The sequence below is a fragment of the Triticum aestivum genome, chromosome 2B (assembly GCF_018294505.1).
Source record: "Triticum aestivum cultivar Chinese Spring chromosome 2B, IWGSC CS RefSeq v2.1, whole genome shotgun sequence".
Taxonomy (NCBI): Eukaryota; Viridiplantae; Streptophyta; class Magnoliopsida; order Poales; family Poaceae; genus Triticum; species Triticum aestivum.
In genome coordinates this window covers 801,009,294-801,029,494 of record NC_057798.1, presented here as the reverse complement: position 1 = coordinate 801,029,494, position 20,201 = coordinate 801,009,294, and the positions used below count along the sequence as shown (strand labels likewise).

General features: G+C 46.0%; 1 pseudogene; it reads left to right on the top strand.

Annotated features, from left to right (window-relative positions):
- The first annotated feature begins 10,069 nt into the window (after positions 1-10,069).
- Positions 10,070-17,769, top strand: LOC123039722 (disease resistance protein PIK6-NP-like; annotated as a pseudogene).
- The last annotated feature ends 2,432 nt before the right edge of the window (positions 17,770-20,201 follow it).

Sequence of the window (20,201 nt, the reverse complement as noted above, 5' to 3'; positions counted from 1 at the left end):
GCCATATCATATCACTTATATTGATTGCATGTGATGTTTATCTTTTTATGCATCTTATCTTGCTTTGATTGACGGTAGCATTATAAGATGATCTCTCACTAAATTATCAAGAAGTGTTCTCCCTGAGTATGCACCGTTGCAAAAGTTCTTCGTGCTGAGACACCACGTGATGATCGGGTGTGATAGGCTCTACGTTCAAATACAACGGGTGCAAAACAGTTGCACACGCAGAATACTCAGGTTAAACTTGACGAGCCTAGCATATGCAGATATGGCCTCGGAACACGGAGACCGAAAGGTCGAGCGTGAATCATATAGTAGATATGATCAACATAATGATGTTCACCGATGAAACTACTCCATCTCACGTGATGATCGGTTATGGTTTAGTTGATTTGGATCACGTGATCACTTAGAGGATTAGAGGGATGTCTATCTAAGTGGGAGTTCTTAAGTAATATGATTAAATTGAACTTAAATTTATCATGAACTTAGTCCTGGTAGTATTTTGCAAATCATGTTGTAGATCAATAGCTCGCGTTGTTGCTTCCCTGTGTTTATTTTGATATGTTCCTAGAGAAAATTGTGTTGAAAAATGATAGTAGCAATGTTGCGGATTTGATCCGTGATCTGAGGTTAAATCCTCATTGCTGCACAGAAGAATTATGTCCTTAATGCACCGCTAGGTGACAGACCTATTGCAGGAGCAGATGCAGAAGTTATGAACGTCTGGATAGCTTAATATGATGACTACTTGATAGTTTAGTGCACCATGCTTAAACGGCTTAGAATCGGGACTTCAAAGACGTTTTGAACGTCATGGACCATATGAGATGTTCCAGGAATTGAAGTTAATATTTCAAGCAAATACCCGAGTTGAGAGATATGAAGTCTCCAACAAGTTCTATAGCTAAAAGATGGAGGAGAATCGCTCAACTAGTGAGCATGTGCTCAGATTGTCTGGGTACTTCAATCGCTTGAATCAAGTGGGAGTTAATCTTCCAGATAAGATAGTGATTGACAGAATTCTCTAGTCACCATCACCAAGTTAGTAGAACTTCGTGATGAACTATAGTATGCAAGGGATGACGAAAATGATTCCCGAGCTCTTCGTGATGTTGAAATTAACGAAGGTAGAAATCAAGAAAGAGCATCAAGTGTTGATGGTTGACAAGATCACTAGTTTCAAGAAAAGGGCAAAGGGAAAGGAAGGGAACTTCAAGTGGAAAGACAAGCAAGTTGTCACTCCCACGAAGAAGCCCAAAGCTGAACCAAAGCCTGAAACTGAGTGCTTACACTGCAAAGGAAATGGTCACTGGAAGCGGAACTACCCTAAATATTTGGTGGATAAGAAGGATGGCAAAGTGAAAAAGGGTATATTTGATATACAGGTGTTTGATGTGTGCTTTACTAGTGTTTATAGCAACCCCTCGGTATTTGGTACTGGTTCAGTTGCTAAGAGTAGTAACTCGAAACGGGAGTTGCAGAATAAACAGAAACTAGTTAAGGGTGAAGTGATGATGTATGTTGAAAGTAGTTTCAAGATTGATATGATCATCATCGCACACTCCCTATTCTTTCGGGATTAGTGTTGAACCTAAATAAATGTTATTTGGTGTTTGCGTTGAGCATGAATATGATTTGATCATGTTTATTGCAATACGGTTATTCATTTAAGTAAGAGAATAAACTGTTGTTCTATTTACATGAATAAAACCTTATATGGTTACACACCCAATGAAAATGGTTCATTGGATCTCGATCGTAGTGATACACATATTCATAATATTGATGCCAAAAGATGCAAAGTTAATGATAGTGCAACTTATTTGTGGCACTGCCGTTTGGGTCATATCGGTGTAAAGCGCATGAAGAAACTCCATAAAGATGGATTTTCGGAATCACTTGGTTATGAATCATTTGATGCTTGCGAACCGTGCCTTTTGGGCAAGATGACTAAAACTCCGTTCTTCGGAACAATGGAACGAGTTACTGACTTGTTGGAAATAATACATACCGATGTATGCGATCCAATGAGTGCTGATGCTCGTGGCAAGCATCGTTGTTTTCTGACCTTCACAAGATGATTTGAGCAGATATGGGTATATCTACTTGATGAAACATAAGTCTGAAATAGTTGAAAGGTTCAAAGAATTTCAGAGTGAAGTGGAAAAATCATCGTAACAAGAAAATAAAGTTTCTGCGATCTGATCACGGAGACAAATATTTGAGTTACAAGTTTGGTCTTCAATTAAAACAATGTGGAATAGTTTCACAGCTCACGCCACCCGGAACACCACAGCGTAATGGTGTGTCCGAACGTCGTAATCGTACTTTACTAGATATCGTGCGATCTATGATGTCTCTTACAGATTTACCGCTATCATTTTGGGGATATGCTTTAGAGACGGCCGCATTCACGTTAAATAGGGCACCATCAAAATCCGTTGAGACGACGCCTTATGAACTATGGTTTGGCAAGAAACCAAAGTTGTCGTTTCTTAAAGTTTGGGGCTGCGATGCTTCAACCTGATAAGCTCGAACCCAAATCGGAGAAATGTGTATTCATAGGATACCCAAAGGAAACTGTTGGGTACACCTTCTATCACAGATCCGAAGGCAAAACATTTGTTGCTAAGAATGGATCATTTCTAGAGAAGGAGTTTCTCTCGAAAGAAGTGAGTGGGAGGAAAGTAGAACTTGACGAGGTAACTGTACCTGCTCCCTTACTGGAAAGTAGTTCATCACAGAAAACTGTTTCAGTGACACCTACACCAGTTAGTGAGGAAGCCAATGATAATGATCATGAAACTTCAGATCAAGATACTACTGAACTTCGTAGATCAACCAGAGTAAGATCCGCACCAGAGTGGTACGGTAATCCTGTTCTGGAGGTCATGCTACTAGATCATGATGAACCTACGAACTATGAAGAAGCGATGGTGAGCCCAGATTCCGCAAAGTGGCTAGAAGCCATGAAATCTGAGATGGGATCCATGTATGAGAACAAAGTATGGACTTTGGTTGACTTGCCCGATGATCGGCAAGCGATTGAGAATAAATGGATCTTTAAGAAGAAGACTGACGCTGATGGTAATGTTACTGTCTACAAAGCTCGACTTGTCGCAAAAGGTTTTCGGCAAGTTCAAGGAATTGACTACGATGAGACCTTCTCACCCGTAGCGATGCTTAAGTCCGTCCGAATCATGTTAGCAATTGCCGCATTTTATGATTATGAAATTTGGCAAATGGATGTCAAAACTGCATTCCTGAATGGATTCCTGGAAGAAGAGTTGTATATGATGCAACCAGAAGGTTTTGTCGATCCAAAGGGAGCTAACAAAGTGTGCAAGCTCCAGCGATCCATTTATGGACTAGTGCAAGCCTCTCGGAGTTGGAATAAACGTTTTGATAGTGTGATCAAAGCATTTGGTTTTATACAGACTTTTGGAGAAGCCTGTATTTACAAGAAAGTGAGTGGGAGCTCTGTAGCATTTCTGATATTATATGTGGATGACATATTACTGATTGGAAATGATATAGAATTTCTGGATAGCATAAAGGGATACTTGAATAAAAGTTTTTCAAAGAAAGACCTTGGTGAAGCTGCTTACATATTGAGCATCAAGATCTATTGAGATAGATCAAGACGCTTGATAAGATTTTCAATGAGTACATACCTTGGCAAGATTTTGAAATAGTTCAAAATGGAACAGTCAAAGAAAGAGTTCTTGCCTGTGTTGCAAAAGTATGAAATTGAGTAAGACTCAAATCCCGACCACAGCAGAAAATAGAAAGAGAATGAAAAGTCATTCCCTATGCCTCAGTCATAGGTTCTATAAAGTATGCTATGCTATGTACCAGACCTATTGTATACCTTGCTCTGTATTTGGCAAGGGAGTACAATAGTGATCTAGGAGTAGATCACTGGACATTGGTCAAGAATATCCTTAGTAAGGACTAAGGAGATGTTTCTCGATTATGGAGGTGATAAAAGAGTTTGTTGTAAAAGTTACATCAGTGCAAACTTTTACACTGATCCAGATGACTCTAAGTCTCAATCTGGATACATATTGAAAGTGGGAGCAATTAGCTAGAGTAGCTCCGCACAGAGCATTGTAGACATAGGATATTTGCAAAATACATACGGCTCTGAATATGACAGATCCGTTGACTAAGCTTCTCTCACGAGCAAAACATGATCACACCTTAGTACTCTTTGGGTGTTAATCACATAGCGATGTGAACTAGATTACTGAATCTAGTAAACCCTTTGGGTGTTGGTCACATGGTGATGTGAACTATTGCTGTTAAAATCACATGGCGATGTGAACTAGATTATTGACTCTAGTGCAAGTGGGAGACTGAAGGAAATATGCCCTAGAGGCAATAATAAAGTTATTATTTATTTCCTTATATCATGATAAATGTTTATTATTCATGCTAGAATTGTATTAACCGGAAACATAATACATGTGAGAATACATAGACAAACAGAGTGTCACTAGTATGCCTCTACTTGACTAGCTCGTTAATCAAAGATGGTTATGTTTCCTAACCATGAACAATGAGTTGTTATTTGATTAACGAGGTCACATCATTAGTAGAATGATCTGATTGACATGACCCATTCCATTAGCTTAGCACCTGATCGTTTAGTATGTTGCTATTGCTTTCTTCATGACTTATACATGTTCCTATGACTATGAGATTATGCAACTCCCGTTTGCCGGAGGAACACTTTGGGTATTACCAAACGTCACAACGTAAATGGGTGATTATAAAGGAGTACTACAGGTGTCTCCAATGGTCGATGTTGGGTTGGCGTATTTCGAGATTAGGATTTGTCACTCCGATTGTCGGAGAGGTATCTCTGGGCCCTCTCGGTAATACACATCACATAAGCCTTGCAAGCATTACAACTAATATGTTAGTTGTGAGATGATGTATTACGGAACGAGTAAAGAGACTTGCCGGTAACGAGATTGAACTAGGTATTGGATACCGACGATCGAATCTCGGGCAAGTAACATACCGATGACAAAGGGAACAACGTATGTTGTTATGCGGTCTGACCGATAAAGATCTTCGTAGAATATGTAGGAACCAATATGGGCATCCAGGTCCCGCTATTGGTTATTGACCAGAGACATGTCTCGGTCATGTCTACATTGTTCTCGAACCCGTAGGGTCCGCACGCTTAAGGTTACGATGACAGTTATATTATGAGTTTATGCATTTTGATGTACCGAAGGTTGTTCGGAGTCCCGGATATGATCACGGACATGACGAGGAGTCTCGAAATGGTCGAGACGTAAAGATTGATATATTGGAAGCCTATGTTTGGACATCGGAAGTGTTCCGGGTGAAATCGGGATTTTACCGGGTTACCGGGAGGTTACCGGAACCCCCCGGGAACCATATGGGCCTTCATGGGCCTTAGTGGAAAGGTGAAAGGGCTGCCCACCAGGGCTGCGCGCCTCCCCCCTTCCCCTAGTCCTATTAGGACTAGGAGAGGTGGCCGGCCACCCTTCTCCCTCTTTCCCCCTTGGGAATCCTAGTTGGAATAGGATTGGGGGGGGAGTCCTACTCCCGGTAGGAGTAGGACTCCTCCTGCGCCTCTCCCTCTTGGCCGGCGCACCCTCCCCCCTTGGCTCCTTTATATACGGAGGCAGGGGCACCTCTAAACACACAAGTTGACACAAGTTGATCCACGTGATCGATTCCTTAGCCGTGTGCGGTGCCCCCTGCCACCATATTCCTCGATAATACTATAGCGGAGTTTAGGCAAAGCCCTGCTGCTGTAGTTCATCAAGATCGTCACCACGCCGTCGTGCTGACGAAACTCTTCCCCGACACTTTGCTGGATCGGAGTCCGGGGATCGTCATTGAGCTGAACGTGTGCTCGAACTCGGAGGTGCCGTAGTTTCGGTGCTTGATCGGTTGGATCGTGAAGACGTACGACTACTTCCTCTATGTCGTGTCATTGCTTCCGCAGTCGGTCTGCGTTGGGTACGTAGACAACACTCTCCTCTCGTTGCTATGCATCACATGATCCTGTGTGCGCGTAGGAAATTTTTTGAAATTACTACGAAACCCAACAACGCCTCCGCCTCCGCCTCCTCCTCCGGCAAGTCAGGGCACTCCGCCTCCTCCACCGCCTCCTCCTCCGGCGAGTGACGATCAGGGCACGCGTGGCGGCACTCTGCCTCCTTCTCCGGCGCATGGCGGCACTCCGCCTCCTTCTCCGGCGCATGGCGGCACTCCGCCTCCTTCTCCGCCTGCGCCGGCGCTCACGAGTAGCCAGCAGCCTCCTCCTTCTCCGCTTCGCCAGCAAGGGCGGAAGAGACCCACCGCCGTCCCGGATGCTCTGACGCGTCGTACTCCTTCTTCTCCGCCTCATAAGCAAGCACGAAAGAAGACAGACGCCATAGCCGCTCCGTCTGCTCCAGCGTCTAGCAGCATAACCAGAGGCGGGAGGCAATACAAATACGGTCCATCTCTCAAGCCTCTAGAGAAGTTACCGTACGAGAGGTCCAAGGAGGAAAACGATACGATTGTGCGGACCCACGTGAAGTTCTTTGAAGGGGTGAAAGCAAAGAGACATGCACCTCCGGAGGAGAAGGTAGATCCGGTGAAAGCAAAGCGCACTATCGATGCCCTGAGGAAACCACCAAAGTCTCCGCCGAGAACCAACTATGAGCGCATTACTAAACAGACATATCTCCAAGCCCAGCGGTCGGGAACTACTGTCAGTGCTAAAAGGTCAAAAGAACGAGCAAAGGGGAAAAAAATGCCCAGCTCGGCGAACAAGCACAGCAATCGTGCCCCCCGCTCAATCTGTCTAATGCTCCGGGGACGGTGGCCGGTTATGGCAATCTTGAAGATTACCTGCCTGACGATGCACTTCCTGATTTCTTGGAGGTGGACGAATACAGATACGAGTACGGGAAGCCTCTCGTCAAAGATGAAAAATCTCTGACAACAATGATGCGAAGATTCCATAATTGGTACATGGAAACCTGCAGAGAGTCTGAGGATACGAATGCTTTGTATCTGCATATTAAAGAGGAGCACGACCTCGTTACAAATGATCTGTTGACTGTTCCATTTGACGAGTTCTTCGCGTTCTTCAATCAAAAGGCCCTCGATAAACTAATGGTCTTTTGCTACTGTCTGTAAGTACTATTTCTGTCATTAAGTCTCTATATATAGCTCGGCTCTTTCATTTCATGTATTTATAGTTAATTATCCTTAATATATTATGCAGATTGAAGATCGTCGAGTGCAAAAAACAAGAAATTTATGATATTGGGTTCATTAACACAAATATCATAGATGAATTTCTGGTTAAAAAGGACATCAAAGAGGCCGAGGACAACGTGCTACAATCGTTGATGAAAAATCAAAACAAAGATACCATACTCTTTCCTTACAACGGCAAGTGAGTGTTACTGTCATGTGCATATTCGGTTTCCCTTATTACTCGAGCAAGGTTATAGTAATGTAATTGATGAGTTATGAATGCGTGCGCAGGTACCACTATATTGTTCTGGAGATTAAGCTTGAGCGTGGACTAGTAACCGTCTTAGACTCGAGACGGAAAGATCGCAAATCCTATGCGGACATGACTGAAATGCTCAGCAAGTAAGTTCAATCGATCATTATCGCACCATATCGACAACTTTTTGTTCATTTCCTGATATCTCAAGTAATAATAATTATTTTCTTTGTCTTGCAGGGTTTGGAAACAGTTCACCGCACAAGCTCCGGGACTGCCGAAGGAGCTGCGATATACATACCCGAAAGTAAGTACTACTGGCTAGCTAGTTGCGCGCATCTCTCGTTGATTCTATAGCTATACTTTCATCAATGCCATTTATAATGCTTCATTATCAGTTTGATTGACCTCTATTTCTCGTAAAGTGCTTGTGGCAGGAAGAAGGGAATGATTTCTGTGGATACTACGTGTGCGAGTTCATCCACAACGCGACTTTGAAAAACAAGCGGGGCTACTCTCAAAGACAATATGAAGTGCGTAAGCAATAATATTCACAATTTCATTTTATTACACCATCATTTCTGTTGAGTTTCATTCATATATATGTATTAATTAACCCCCTTCTTCAAATTAGACGTGGCAGATGCGGAATGAACTCCTAGAAACAGATCGCATGATATCAATTCGAGAGGAATTGGCGGGATTCTTTCTTGACCACGTCATCAATAAAGCCCGAGAATACCATGTGGAAATTGATTTTAATTGCTAGGGGATTGTAATTAAGAGATCTTATACATATTGTACATGTATGTAGCCAGTAGCGTCAGATACATGATATACGAAAACTTGTTGTTCGACCAATCTCTCGGAGAAGGAGAGGTCGATCGATCACTTCTCTCGGTATGCATGACGAACTTCTGTACTGAATGGTTCTCTCGATCACTTATGTATATATAGTACGTAGCGTCGACCAAGCACGGACATAAGAGATGACACTTCTCTCTATTAATTAGCTAGCTAACACAATATATGAAACACCTAAATTAACCCCCCAAAACCCCCAACCCCCCCCTCCTTTCAAAAAAAAATAACAAAAACCCCAACCACTGGAATGCTGACGCGTGGATGCCTTTTGGTGCCGGTTGGAGCCACCAACCGGGACCAAAGGCCCCCTGACTGTGCTCGGCGCACAGGGCCACGTGGAGGAACATTGGTCCCGGTTCGTGTTTGAACCGGGACTAATGGGTGGAGGTATTAGTAACGACCCATTAGTCCCGGTTCATGAACCGGGACTAAAGGCCCTTACGAACCGGAACTATTAGGTGTTTTTCTACTAGTGTCGTCATGAACACATGCATACAGAGAGAAGTGATATCGACCTCTCCTTCTCCGAGAGATTGGTCGAACAACAAGTTTTCGTATATCTATCCGACGCTGGGGTACGAGCGCGACTTGGAGGACATGAGGCGCTCCGCGCTTTATCGCTACCCGTACCTGGAGCCGTCGCTGCTCTTCGTGCCGGTCCGCGGTCCCCCGTAGCGCCGGCGACCGCCTGAATCTCCATGCATGCCCGCTGCACATGTCAATCGATCTGCAATTATCTGCATGTTTCTGGGATGTGCTGCTGATCTTTCTCTTCGGACGGTCTGGGACTGCATTTCCCGCCTTCGTTTCACAATCCACATGGAACTTCTTTTGTGTGAAATGTTGCATCAGAGAACGAATATATGCGTAAATCATTAGGGATTATGATCCGTCAAAAATGTTGAGACGCATTCTAATCTATGACTTGATTTTTCTGAGCTGTGATCTGAACTGGGTCTGTTTTGTTTGATAATGTTCTGGACCAAGTTTCCTTACCCTCTTTTTTCGACGCATTCATGTTGGGAAAGCTGTGAGCTGATGATTGAGCCTAAAATATATCATAACAACGACGAGTAATTGAACAGATGATTAAGAGAAGGTTGGACATTATCATTGATAGCATGGGTTAATTAGACAAGATGGCAGGATGTTTTTTGTAAAGCTACAGGCAAAGACCGGTCCACCCATCTGGTTGCCACTTGTCGCGTTGTGATAGGCCCAGGACCAAATCGTCACCTCCAATGCAAGTTGAGGTATGATGGAGTTGCATTTTACAAATTTGGGACTAAATCATTACATTCCCTGCAAGTTAGAGTACCTGGGGTGCTTTTACCTCTATAAAGTATAAAGTAGTACCACTGATTAATATACAGGAAACTTACTTTTCACTTTGTGTGCTGTTGTGAATCTTAACTAAATTTGGATGCCGGGCTGTTATGTGAAGGAGCTATAACTACGGCAGACAAATCTAGAACCGAGTGTCTTTTTTACAGCCCCCTCCTCCGCCCTTGCCTCCTCCTCGTTGACGCTTCCACACTCCCATCGTCTCCTTCACTCTCCGGCCCGGCGGCCGCAGATCCGGCGAGGCGGAGAACGCCAACGTCCCCTCCTCTTCTCCCGGTCACCGTATAGAGAGAGCAAGGTGGAGAAAGAGAGAGAGATAAGCTAGCAAGAGAAGAGAGGTTGAGAGTCCACCGCCTGAGAATGGCGTTGGAGATCGGCTCAGCGGTGCTTGGGAAGCTGCTTGGCACCGCCGTGCCCTCTCTTTGGAAGCTTCTCAAGGACGAGTGGGGCCTGGACAAGACCGTCAAGGATGGGCTGAGGAACCTCGCAGACGAGCTGGGGAGCATGCACGCTTTCCGTGAGGATGTCTGCCGCATGCCGCCGGACCAGCTTGACCCGCAGCTGAAGCTCCGGGATCGCCAGGTCAGGGAGCTGTTGCAAGCCGTGGAGACGCGCCTCCACTCCTTCATGGCGCGCATCCAGTCGACCAAGGACGCCATCCTTCCTGGGCCGACCAAGGTGTGGATTAACCATGAGATAGCCAGCTACATCAAAGAGACACGAAACAAGGTTAAGGAGCTGCGTGGACGGTATGGAACGTTTCCGTGCAGGAGTTCCCTGGACCCTCGTATGGCCACCATGTACACCAGGGACAGGGAATCTAACCCTATTGGCATAGACGGCGCAATTGCCAAGCTAACCCAGAAGCTGTCCAAGGGCGATCATGTTACCGTCTCCATTGTCGGGATGGGGGCATGGGCAAGACCACCCTTGCTCAAGCAGTCTACGACAAGATGAAAGGGGACTTCGATTGCGAGGCTTTTGTTCCTATCGGTCTCAGAGTTGACCTGAAGAAGGTCCTGATGGTCATCTTCGAGGAACTTCACTTAGAGATTCATGGTCATGCACCGGACCAAGACCAGCTAACCAGCCAGCTGCAAAATTTCTTAGTGAATAAGAGGTACGCATGCTTATTCCAATAGGTCTATGCTTGCTAGTCATGTGAGTTGATAAGTATGTCATCTACCATCTCAGTGCGTACGGTTACTAAAAAATTCATGCCTGTGTACGTGTTGTGTTCATGTCAGTCATGCATGTACCACCCCTCTAACAATGAAAAGATAGGCAATCCTTTTGTGTATTCGCAAAAATAAAATAAATCATTACTCCACATACTTGTTTCCCATGTATAGATGGTGGATTATAAATTTATTGTTAAGATTACATTCCTATTCTTTTTTCGAGGATAAAGATTACATTCCCATGCATGAATCATGTTCAAATATTAGCTGGGTTATTATTTATCTGGATTAGTAATGGTTACATATCCTCTGTGGTAGCGTCGTACGTACATGTGCACAATCAATCTTCTCTAGTGTTAACTGGTAATATATGCTTTCAATTTTTTTTACCGGTAATATAAGCTTTCAATTATATGCACAATCAATCTTCTTTAGTGTTAACTGGTAATATAAGCTTTCAATTATATTATGGCTTGTCGTGTGTGTGTATATGAAAGTGACACAATAGATTCATTGCAAAATCTACAATTGAAATCTGTGATGCCTCTTATAATACTCCCTCCATTTACTTATACAAGGCCACTATGGAAAATACACTTTGCATCTATACAAGGCCACTATGAAAAATACACTTTGCATCTATACAAGGCCACTATAAGAAATACAGTTTGCATCTATACAAGGCCATCAACAGTAATCAAGACAAAAGTTAATGATAATTCCTCGAACTAGCAACATATTTAATACTTGCATGCACACAGTCATAATGACACTCCAATGAGCTTTATATCCCTTCCGTGCATACATGCGGTGTACTAATGATCCCACTAAATGAAAAGAAAAACCGGTTTACAAAGCAAGGCATTAAATTTTACCTTGGTACCTGTAACATGAGTTTGTGGCCTTGTATATAAAAATGGAGGAAGTACCAAGTTAAGAATAAATGGTAGCATTATTTTTGTCAATAAATAAATAAATGGTACTATGCGCAACTTACAAACATTTTTCCAACATCATGATATAAACATTTCACAAAGAAACAGCGAAATTGAGTTATTAGTAAATCATGCATGTCACGTAATTCCTCCCTTAATTTCCTGCCTTCTACCCTGCATTTTGATTTTTGAGGTTAATCAATCAATCAGATTTTTCATGGTCGTTGATTCAAGCCTCTTGCTTTCTGCTGTGAATAGGTGCCTACTTGTCATTGATGATATATGGGATTGGGAAACATGGAACTTGGTTGAACATGTTTTTAAGGGTAGTGCTGGAAATAAAATCATCACCACGACTCGTAATCTCAAAATCGCCGAAGGTGTTGGTGGCGCCGTTTACCCGATGAAACCACTTTCCCTTGATGACTCCAGAGAATTACTCTGTACCAAAGCTAAAGCTAAAGGCAATGGTACTGAATTTGATATGGTGTTGGATAATTTTTTTCCTAAATGTGCTGGTGTGCCAATAGCTATCACAATGATCGGCAGAGTGCTTGCTAAAAAGCAAAGGCGGGAGTGGCATAGGGTGTATGATTCTGTTGGTTTTGATGAGCAAGAGGAGAACGACGCTTTCCAGCATGTAAGGAAGGTGATGCGTTATAGCTATATTGATCTACCCTATAATGTCCAGAAATGCCTTTTGTACCTGAGCCTATTCCCACAAGAACATTGGATCGAGAAGAATATGCTGATATGGAGGTGGGTAGCAGGCGGGCTTGTTCCTGATGAGTTATTTGAGACTGGGGAGGCCTATTTCAACGAGCTAATAGACAGGAGCGTCATCCAGTGGGCGACGAGCCCTCGTGACGTCGGCCAAGGTGGTTGTCGCGTCCACAGTTTGATGCTTGACCTCATCTGCGACCTGTCAAACAATGAGAACTTCTCCACTGTCCTAGGCATGGAGCAGGAGAGCACATCTCCAACCGGACCCATTCATAGATTAGCCATTCACAAAACAATGGTGGGTCAGAATGAAAGCGCTTGCCTGGAACTGGAAGTAGGGGGGGTGCTATCATTTTATGCCAACACATGTACAGGTAGTTTTTTTCCGACAAAGGGTGGATTTTATTGACTCAGAATGGAGCATCAAGATGATACAAACACGATGAGTACACACCCGGCCTCTGCATAGCTAGGATGCACACAGCCAACAACACACACACACACAAAAACACGCCAACAAAAAGCAAAGTCATATAAGACCAAAGCTATGCGTATGCGATGAAAAAAAAAGCGATCAGATGCACGATCAGCAAACTACAACAATGACCATATCCGCACCAATCATCTCATGACGCCACACGGATGAGGAGGTTCTTCAACAGCAACGCCTTCGAAGGGAGCAGCACTCAAGCGCCGTCGTCACCGGATCTAACCATCCATGGCTAGATCTAGATTTTCATCCTGAAGAACTAGTCTAAGCATATCCGAGCAATGCCTTCAACAAGGTACCGACGTAAAAACGCCGCCATTGCCAGGTATAACCAACTCGGTCAGACCTAGGCTTTCACCCCGGAGCTCGAGACCGGGTGCGCGATAGCACCACCAACGACATCACTCATGTGTTGTCACCACCACTTTTTCGCGATCCCACCAGCAACATACGATGTGTAATCGCCGCCGCTGCACAACCTCCCCTCTGCGTCAAGCCGCCGTCGATAGTTTGCATCTCAGTGCCAAAGCCAACCACCAGGGTACAGAGGGAGGAATCCTCACGAGAACCTTTCTATGGTCACTGCAATTCGCAGCAAGGACACCAACACGCTACACAGACCCACCAGAACCGTCGCCTCCTTCCGATATGCAACCATGATGATCACCGTCGAGATCAAAAGAATCCAATGTGTCGGCCTGCTGTCACTCACCGCAAGGGCTTTGCCCAACGGAAACAGTCAGCGGCGAGGGGAGGATTCACGAAGGAGAGGGCACTGGTGCAAGCGGACGATGAAGCATCTGCTAGCCCGATGCACTTAAGTGCAAAGCTAGCCTCCAAGCAATCCGTTCATCCCAGGACGTGGATGTACCAGAACAACCAGCAAGAGCTCCATGTCCAGCCCGCTTGCCTAGGTCCAGCCAGCGCTATCTCTGCGTAGTGCGCACTCCTCCGTCGCGGATCTGGAGTGCAGGCAGAGGCAGGGATCGCCGCCGCCATCCCCTGCCGCACAGGTCAGCACAACGCCCAGCAGATCAGTGCCACCGTGAAGAACCACGGCCACGCATGTCCGTTGCGCCGCGCCCAAGCACCCATCGCCACGCCGATCCGTCTATGGCAGATCCAATCATCAACCCCGCCGCTGTCCACGAGAAGCTCGCCGCCGTGCCGAAAGCCACCCATGTCGCGAGCAAGGTCCCCGCCGCCGCCGTCGGCCGCATGGCTTCGCCTGCGGCGTCCTCCGACGGCGGCGAAGAGGAGGGACGGGGGATTTGTGGCGGCGGCGGCGGCTAGGGTTCAGGCTGCCTCCCGAGTCGATCCACGTTCACATGTACCGGTAGTAGCCTTCCCCCACTACGGAAATTTAAACGGCTGCGTGTCATAGATCTGGAGGCTTGTGATTTATCTGTCAGAGATTGCAAACTGAAGCACCTCGGGAAGTTGACTGGGTTGGGCTACATTGGGCTTGTGGGCACACCTGTAGATGAGCTCCCAAGGGAGATAACACGCCTCAAGTTACTAGAGACACTCGACCTGAGGGCAACTGGCATCAGTTGGCTGCCGCGCTTCATGAAGGATCTAAAGAAGCTGAGGTGCCTGCGAGCAGGCAAGGGCACGAGGATGATGGGCCGGATAGGGGAGCTGACATCCCTGGAAGAGCTATGGCTGCACTCGGCGGACAAGTCCCCAGACTTCACTATGGAACTCCGGAAGCTGACCAAGATGAGGGTGCTGGTCATCCATTTCGACGAGATGGACGACAGCATGCAAGAGGCGCTTCTGGAGTCCCTGAATGAACTGAAGAAGCTCCAGGTCCTGCAGGTCTGGTCAGACACAGAGGAGAAGGTCCACCTCGGCAACTGGGAAGTCCGCGTGCCCTCCCCGCATCTCCGCCAGCTGCTGTTGTTCGGGGTCGTCGTATCCAGGCTGATGCCATGGATCAATCAATTACGTGTCCCCAAACTCTCCAAACTGTTGCTGCAGGTGGAGATGTTGAGGACGGAGGACCTCAAGATCCTCGGGCAAATGCCGTGCCTCCGCTCCCTCTACCTCCACAGCGAGGCCCGGCTGTTCTATACCACCTGCAAGGATGAGTTCAAAGAGCTGGCATACATCAACACGAACATAGAGCTGATATGCGGGGACGGGGCGCTGCCAATGATCCAGGAGCTTGAGGTTGGTGGCATCAGGGTAGGCATGGACGTTGGTTTGCACGGGAACATGCCTCTGCTCGAGAGGGCCACCTACTACCTCGACTGCTGGAACTGCGGCCCCGTGGAGATGCGCCAGGCAGAGGAAGAGCTAAGGCAGGCAAGCCAAGCCCACCCGAATGGTCCCGCCATCACCATAAGGAGATGGAACAACGTACGTTCTTGCAATTTGCATCGCTCGTCTTCCCCTTTCTATAATAAAATTTTACCGTACTTATCTAATTCCCCGATCACGTGGCATTATTTTGGCTTAGGTTGGATTGGCAGTACGGCATGTACTCGCCGAGCCTCTCATCTCGGAGTTGGTGAGGGGGGTCATCTCAAGCCTTCGTGGAGGCTGGGGCGAAGGGGAAGCCGATGCCACAAGCCTTTTATTTAGTATGTCAATGCTTCAAGGCAACCTTGCTTCTCTCGATGCAATCTTTGAGGCTACAACTCGGGCTCTGACAATTATGGGAGAACCACCTACCCTCGCAGTAGTTGACGCTACAGATATCCCATCTCAGGTAATAAAAACTGGTAGGTTACTAACCTTTGTTTCGTTGTTATTTCTCCATCAAATAACAATACTATCTCTGTCTCGGTGAATAAGTCATTCGCGTAGTTCTAGGTTGATGATTTAACCATCTATATATGTACTATATGTGACAAAAATATATATTTAGAAACTACATCCTTGTAGAACTCTAGCGATATACTTTTCACGACATATAACACATATTTAATTCCTCAAATCGACCTAGAACTATGTGAATGACTTATTCACCTAGATGGAGGTAGTACTCTACCTACCGGCATAGGTCATCTCAAGTCATATTAAGTTGTGCACGGCGACCAATGCGAAGGAAAAAATGAGATAACTTAATGTTTAATTGCTAATTAATAGCTTTGCATGCAATAAACTAATCACGTCATGTCGTGTTCGCTAATCTCAAGTCATTGAAAGCATGCACGCGTCTTATTGGTTGATATGTTAATAAACAAGAAATGAGATGAGAGTTAATGCACCACGCCTAAGTGTTTTGTACTCCCTCCGTCTAGGTGTGTAAGTCATCTTACGAAAACCAAATAATCCCAAAACACTTAGACACGGTACATTAACTTACTTCTCGTTTCTTGTTTCGTGACACATCAATCAATAAGAGATGTGGGCCGTGCATGCTTTGAATGACTTGAGACTACCAAACATACTCGCGCTGAATATTTTTAACCACACATGCATGCAGGGACCGAGCCCTAATTCTGAAGGTGAAACACAGTTCCCTACCGACTTTATAGCCAATATGGCCGTTCACATTGGAGTGAATCCAACTGATTTCATGAGCATGCTCAAGAAGTTGATACAGGACCCTGAGATTATTGCTGGCATGGAGAACGCAGATGGGATCCCTGCCTCTCTCCTTTCTAGAGCGGCACAACTATTGATGCCAGATATTAAGAGTCATTTGCAGCAAAATGTAGATTTCCTAGAAAAGATGACGTGGCAACTAACGTCAGCTACGTCGCAATTTCGTCGTGGACTTGCAGCCAATACCCAGGTAATTAAGCCCTCCGTGTACTATATTTAATATAAAAGAACATTCTCGTTCGTCCTGTTCTACTGGCTGGGTACTGTAAATTTGGTAGCCACGCAATCTCTAATACCTACTGTAACAGAGTGTATTGAATTTATAGGTAGCATCCAATTCATTAATTGATTGGCAAATTTTAAGTTAACTGCGTGTAGTAGTGTAGAGGCCATAAGAACTTTGTCAATTTGTTCAGTCAGTATATGCATCTTTGTTTTTCGCAATGATATCTGTAAGTTGTGGGCTTAGAGTTTGCTATGGTTGGACGCAATTAATGTTGCTTGATTGAGCGTTCTTTTAATCACATAATTAAGCAGGGATGGGGCAACAGTCTCTTGGCTGCTGATGACAGCATGTTTGCAAACGATGAGTTCTTTCAGACGCGTGCAACTGAAAATAAGAACCTTGTGGACAAGTGCCTCCAGAACCCTGAAATTGTAGCCTGCCTGAATAGCATTGAGGGAAACGAAGGTGACTCCTCGTCCAACTTTTCTAGATTGGCGAAGCTGGTGTTGCAGTATGTAGTTGAAGAAATGGATGCGCCAGAAAATGGCCATGGTACGTATGTGGCATTTGCGTTGCACCTCCTTTCCATATCTCACTTTCTCCAGCTGACACTTGTCTTATCCTCCACTATTATATATAAGGTACAGACGCTGAAAATTCCGGTGCAGGTGTCAGCCGTGAGCCGCGGCCTAAGGTACCATTAACCAACAATAATCATGCATGCATCATCTGTACTAGCCGCGCGTTGTTACTTGAGCCTGCGTCTATGCACACTGATGCAGATGCAGGTCGACACCGACAGCTTGCTCTCCTGGCTCAACACCCCTGAAGGATTTGCTTTTGTATCGGAGGAAGCCGATATCTTCGACATGAGTCCTGTCGCTTATGCGAGAATATTTAACAAGTGCTTGCGGAACCCTGAGATGATTGCTACCATGAGTCCATGACCAGTGAGGCGCGGAATGGGGAGTTTCCTGACATGACCAGCTTATTAAGCAACAACAGAGTCCGAGTTGTCATGGCGCAGCTGATGCTGCCAGAAATCGCGGATTATTTCTGCGAGCAGTATGGGCAGTATGGGCCTATGTTTGCCCGGCCGTCAGAGAGTAGTGCCCAAGATGGTGAGAGCGTATCCAGGACGCTGAAGCAATTGTCGCCGGACCTTGCGGCTGGTGTGAGCAGTGGAGAGCCGAGCTCCCAGGTGAGCCATCTTGTTTAACATTAGGAGATATTTTCCGAAAACGGGGAAAAATATTTGCCTTATTTCTTTAACTTGGATATCACCATTAATTAATTGCGGCTCTTCTACTTACTCTTTGATCTCTAAAGAGCATCTCCAACAGCCATGCTACATATGGCGCGCGGGACAAAACGCGTATTTGCGCGCGTGAGCGAGTTTGGCACGCTTCAGTAGGTGCCAGAAACATGAGCGCCCTAAAAAAATCTTGGCGTGCGCAAAAAAGCGGAAACACGCGGGCAAGTTTAGGCACGTGGTGTCCAGCTCGCACTATATAACCCGCGCCCGCCAACAGCCATCTTCGTCGCCTCTCTCTCCCATCTGCCTCGCCTCTGCCGGTGCGCCACCGCCGCCACACCTTTCTTCCTCGCTTGCAGCGCCAAATGCCGCCTCCAGCGCCTTCTCCCCCGCCACCGCCTCCAGCACCTTCTCCCCCGCCACTGCCGCCATGCCGCCGCGCCCCCAGAGCAGCTCCGGCTTCCGCGGCGTCCGCCTCCACCCCTCCGGCATGTATTACGCGGAAATCCGCTCCGATGGTACACGCCTGGTGCCCGGCACCTTCAAGACCGCCCACGAGGCCGCTCGTGCGTACGACGCGGCGGCGTGGGGCCTCTTGAGTCTGAGGTCGCAAATGTACTTCTCGGACATGTGGACGTGCCAGCAGGTGCAGGACGTCGCGTCTCCCCCGAGACTCGTCATCGACGAGGATTGCTGCGTCCAGTGGAGGTGGGAGTGTTGTCTCCTCATCGCCGAGACGGATGAGCAAGCCATGGCGGCGTAGCGTGAGCGCTTCCCGCAAGACGTCGCCGCTGAGACCCAGTTCTGGGCACAGAGGAGGGCGTTGCGAGCCGCGGATCGAGAGGAGAGGCGTGAGTGGAAGGCACTGGCGAAAGCCCAATGCGAACTAGGACCTGCATCCACCTGGGACGACAATGATCCTTGGTGGGAGCATGCGTTTTTGTCGTCAGACTACGCCACCGAGCAGGAGGACAACGAGGAGTAGTTTTATCTAGTTATCATCGACGCGTTGTATCTACTATATTTTCGTCATAGTATCGTTTCATCTAGGTTTATTTGTATGCTATGGACTAGCTTATGGTGTTGAGCTTGAACTATGCTATGGAATAAAAACTATGTGTTGTTTCATATTTTTTGTATGTGTTGCATTCGTAGTAGCGGCCGCTTGCGCGCGCTTCATTTTGTAGTGCCTGCTAGAGCTATAGCGCCGCGCCATATTTTGCAATGCCTACTGGAGCAAGCGCCCTGCTACGCGCTAAAAAGTCTATTTCAGCACTATAAAAATAATTTAGTGCGCCGCGCAGTTGCGCGCATGTTGAAGATGCTCTAACCGTTTGCATCATCTGTACTAGCCGTGCGATGTTACTTCAGACAGCATCTTAATTAGTTGTTGTCCATGCATGTATGCACGCTCAGGTGGACGCCGAAAGTGTGCTCAGCCATGGAGAACCAGCCGATGCCAGCAACACGCTCTCCGGTTTATCCAGCGACCTGGCCTTGGCAGCTCTATATGACCTGGTAGAAGCCATGGCAAGCAGCACTGCTAATATGGCGCTTAGTACACAAGGTGGTGAGAGCTGCTCGGCGACATTCAACTTTAATGAACTGCTCGTGACCTCCTCAGTTCAGGTAAGCATCCTATTTGACACAGTCCAGCTCTCCATGTTTATAAGGCCTAAAACATATTTGTTTTTTTTTATTTTTACTGTCACTTAGACAAATACTAATATATTAGGTATATGTCAAAAAACATGTACCGTCGAAAACTTATTGCAAGTATGATTTTGATGGTGTACCTTTTGGCATGCATCTCATATACTTGCTCCGTCTAGGTGTATAAGTCATCTTACGAAAACCAAATACTCTATCCGTCTCGGTTTACAGGGCATGCACGTCGTTCTAGGTTGAAAATTTAACTAGCTATATATGTATTATATGTGATGACAAATACATGTTTAGAAACTAAATCCGCTTAAGAATCTAATGATATACTTTTAGTGACATATAACTCATATTTACTTAGTCAAATGGATGACCTAGAACTACATGCACACCCTCTAAACCAAGACGGAGGGAGTAATTCCAAAGCACTTAGGCACGGTACATTAACTTCTACCTTGTTTC